Genomic DNA, 4,743 nt, shown 5'->3' with positions numbered 1-4,743 from the left:
GGATCTGCAAATTAAAACAAAACCATTCTGTTAACATAATAATTATGTGATCATAAAGTTCAACTTATAATTCTACCAATTACCAGTAGGTAAGGAGCTGATTACAATTCAAGGGTAAAAGTAAGGAGCTGATTACAATTCAAGGGTAAGTAAGGAGCTGATTACAATTCTAGGGTAAGTAAGGAGCTGATTACAATTCAAGGGTAAGTAAGGAGCTGATTACAATTCTAGGGTAAGTAAGGAGCTGATTACAATTCAAGGGTAAGTAAGGAGCTGATTACAATTCTAGGGTAAGTAAGGAGCTGATTACAATTCAAGGGTAAGTAAGGAGCTGATTACAATTCTAGGGTAAGTAAGGAGCTGATTACAATTCAAGGGTAAGTAAGGAGCTGATTACAATTCTAGGGTAAGTAAGGAGCTGATTACAATTCAAGGGTAAGTAAGGAGCTGATTACAATTCTAGGGTAAGTAAGGAGCTGATTACAATTCAAGGGTAAGTAATGAGCTGATTACAATTCAAGGGTAAAAGTAAGGAGCTGATTACAATTCAAGGGTAAGTAAGGAGCTGATTACAATTCTAGGGTAAGTAAGGAGCTGATTACAATTCAAGGGTAAGTAAGGAGCTGATTACAATTCTAGGGTAAGTAAGGAGCTGATTACAATTCAAGGGTAAGTAAGGAGCTGATTACAATTCTAGGGTAAGTAAGGAGCTGATTACAATTCAAGGGTAAGTAAGGAGCTGATTACAATTCTAGGGTAAGTAAGGAGCTGATTACAATTCAAGGGTAAGTAAGGAGCTGATTACAATTCTAGGGTAAGTAAGGAGCTGATTACAATTCAAGGGTAAGTAAGGAGCTGATTACAATTCTAGGGTAAGTAAGGAGCTGATTACAATTCAAGGGTAAGTAATGAGCTGATTACAATTCAAGGGTAAAAGTAAGGAGCTGATTACAATTCAAGGGTAAGTAAGGAGCTGATTACAATTCTAGGGTAAGTAAGGAGCTGATTACAATTCAAGGGTAAGTAAGGAGCTGATTACAATTCTAGGGTAAGTAAGGAGCTGATTACAATTCAAGGGTAAGTAAGGAGCTGATTACAATTCTAGGGTAAGTAAGGAGCTGATTACAATTCAAGGGTAAGTAAGGAGCTGATTACAATTCTAGGGTAAGTAAGGAGCTGATTACAATTCAAGGGTAAGTAAGGAGCTGATTACAATTCTAGGGTAAGTAAGGAGCTGATTACAATTCAAGGGTAAGTAAGGAGCTGATTACAATTCTAGGGTAAGTAAGGAGCTGATTACAATTCAAGGGTAAGTAATGAGCTGATTACAATTCAAGGGTAAAAGTAAGGAGCTGATTACAATTCAAGGGTAAGTAAGGAGCTGATTACAATTCTAGGGTAAGTAAGGAGCTGATTACAATTCAAGGGTAAGTAAGGAGCTGATTGCAATTCAAGGGTAAGTAAGGAGCTGATTACAATTCAAGGGTGAGTAAGGAGCTGATTACAATTCAAGGGTAAGTAAGGAGCTGATTACAATTCTAGGGTAAGTAAGGAGCTGATTACAATTCAAGGGTGAGTAAGGAGCTGATTTCAATTCAAGGGTAAGTAAGGAGCTGATTACAATTAAAAAAAAAAAAAAAAAAAAAAAAAAAAAACAAAACAAAACAAACAGGCATACTAATTTATTTGAATCAAGTATACATTACAATATTGCAAGGGTAAATATATGAAAGAATATGTATGATGCAACATTCTGCCATTCCTGAGCCCCTTTATGTTTTTAATTTATAGTAGGTCGGTATTATGTATTTTGAATTTTTTATTAGGAGTATTAGGACACAGAAATTAATGGATGCAAACTTCCCCATACTAAGAGAATTACCTTTCTTGTCAAAACACAACTGGTATGAGAAGTCATTTGTGTAATAAATACCCCCCTGATCAAAATTATATGCAGATATTCTTTTTGAGAGCAAAAAAGTACAATTTGAATGAAATTTGGACAAACATGAGATCATTATTAATTGTAACTGATAATAATAAGCAACGAAAAGCGAGAGAATAGTTTGCCCAGTGACAATGATGATGGCTTTTATTACACGATGAAACACTTTCGTCCTGGAACTAAAGAGAACAAATGCATTTTCCTCTCTTTAAATGTAAAGCTAGGAAAGTGAGAATAATCAAAGTCTTGTAAAGTAACAAATTCAAGAGTAGAAACAAAAATGAATCGACTAGGTATGAATGAAGTGAATATTCTAATACGCGTCATAATATAATATGTAGAATAAATAAAATAGGATGAATCAATGAGAAAATACATAGTAGACCTTATCCACACTAATTATACCTAATAGTTTCAACAATGAATATGAAAGTAAATTGAAATACAAATGAATGTTAATAATCCTAAATGAGCTAGAAGAGCCAGAAGTAAAAAATTCAAGCGCGAGAAAATTTCGTTTCAAATGAAGTACATAAGGTAGTACTACCGGTACCTATGTACAATATTATCTTTGAGCACCTCTTATCATAACTAGGGCTATTGTAAATAGGTCATAGCTTTTCAAGTTTCAGAGCTCCTATATAAACCTACGTCAAATAAAATTCAAGAAGAAAATTATCGCCAAGCTCATTTAGGATTACATATGTATAGTTTATGTAATGTCAAAGGTATGTTACAACCTTAGTGATCATCACAACATTACAAGTATTACTAATACTTCTTTTATTGACTAATACTTGTTTTACTTAAATACTAATACTTGTTTTGTTACTTGTAATACCGCCATCTTGTCCTCACGAGACAGAGTGCCAAGCGAACATCAAGCATGAAGAATAATAGTCTTTGACCTGACCGGGAATTGAACCCAGACCTCCTGCATGCAGAACAGTAAGGTGACTATCACTAATACTGATTATCATACTGCTACATAGAATACAACCTTTGCTATAATGCAACGTCCTTACTAATCAACTCGAGCAAGATGTGTGTTGATTCACAATATACATATAGTTAATGAATACTGTTTGGTTCTGAGATGTAACAAAGTAAATTGTTAAAATATAAAAAATTAAAATGAAGGTATGATAACATCGATAACTGATACTATAAACCTATGAGAGGATTCAACTGAATTTATATTTTTGTACTCTAGGGGAAAAGTAAAATAACAGAAAGCAGTGAAGAAGAAATTAGAAAGGAGAAATCACTTGTCGTATGGTGTTTAGTGTCAAGCACTGAGTGAGGATTGTAATGTGGATTGAGTAGCATTGGTAGACTGGGAAGGAGAGATGGCTGTTTTGTTACGAGGAGGTGCAGGGGACTGGTCCTTGTCCTTATCACAAGAGCTGGATGGTAATACCAGCAGAATACCAGACACTCCAATGAATATACCGGACAGATAGAACGCCAAGTCATAACTGTTGGTCAGATCGTACAGCCAACCTGGGGGAGAGAGAAATGAATCAGGTTTATATCAAGTGTGCCGAGAATTGCACTAAGTTTGAAGCGATATAAAATTGCAAACGCTTCTTCTAAAAAATCTGGTGTGAACATCACACAATTTTCCTTATCCTATTGAATGATGCTTATTTGGGTGTTCATCTATGGTAACTTTTACAATATCTCTAACCGTTTAGTCAGTAGAGCTGAAAACCGCCAAAAAGCGGTCGAAAGCCACCAGAAAGCTGTCAAAATACCGCAAACCGCAGCACCTATCTTAACCAAAAGTATTGTGTTGCATCCTTGTCACATTTGTGGACTACATACCAAATTTCATGTCCCTAGCTCATACCGTTTCCGAGATATTATTGAATTACACCGAAAAACGCCAAAAAGCGACCGAAATGCCGCCAAGCGTTGCACCGATCTTAACCAAAAGTTTCGTGTCGCATCCTTGTCACATTTGACAGCAGAGCTGCATGCCAAATTTAAAGTCTCTAGCTCTTACCGTTCTTGAGATATTTTGTTTACAGACAGACAGATGGACAGACACACGGACCAATGGCTGAAACTTTGTATTTAGGCTCTAGGGACCTCAAAACGTGTTTTGGCACTAAAAACTCACCATCGAAAATTTGACCCGATTACATTACTCTCCTTCCTATTCCTATAGGATAAGGAAAGTAAACAAGCTGGGTCCGTCCCTCCGGCAATTTTTTAGCGCGTTATAGTTTATTCGATCGTGATTAGAGAAAATCAGTACCTATGTACCTACCTAATTTGTTTAATATTCAGTTTATTATCATTCTTGATTTGATTTTTGGATTTTACTTTTATGTAATGATTTAAAATCAAGACTAGAGCCCGTTCGGCGTAGCTTAACATATGTAGGTAACGCTAAAACCGGTCTTAAATGATCGACTGAAGTGTTATCTAAAACTTTCTCGCTTTGAGTTCATAGGTCGTCGCGACAAAGTTCAAGATCAGAGCTCATTTGTGTGAGAAAATGTGAAAAAAAATCCCCCAAAAACAGTTTTTTTGGTCTTTTGGCTTTATGGTTTTCTGGGCAAAATTCGCACCACCATTTTCGTGTTCCTGGTAAAAAGACCTTTTAATTTCAAAAAAAAAAAAAAAAAAAACAAAAAAAAAACAAAACAAACAGGCATACTAATTTATTTGAATCAAGTATACATTACAATATTGCAAGGGTAAATATATGAAAGAATATGTATGATGCAACATTCTGCCATTCCTGAGCCCCTTTATGTTTTTAATTTATAGTAGGTCGGTATTATGTA

Source organism: Diaphorina citri, unplaced genomic scaffold (genome assembly GCF_000475195.1).
Source record: "Diaphorina citri unplaced genomic scaffold, Diaci psyllid genome assembly version 1.1 scaffold62, whole genome shotgun sequence".
Classification (NCBI taxonomy): domain Eukaryota; kingdom Metazoa; phylum Arthropoda; class Insecta; order Hemiptera; family Psyllidae; genus Diaphorina; species Diaphorina citri.
The sequence above is the reverse complement of the archived record's forward strand: the minus strand, read 5'-3'. Positions refer to the sequence as shown.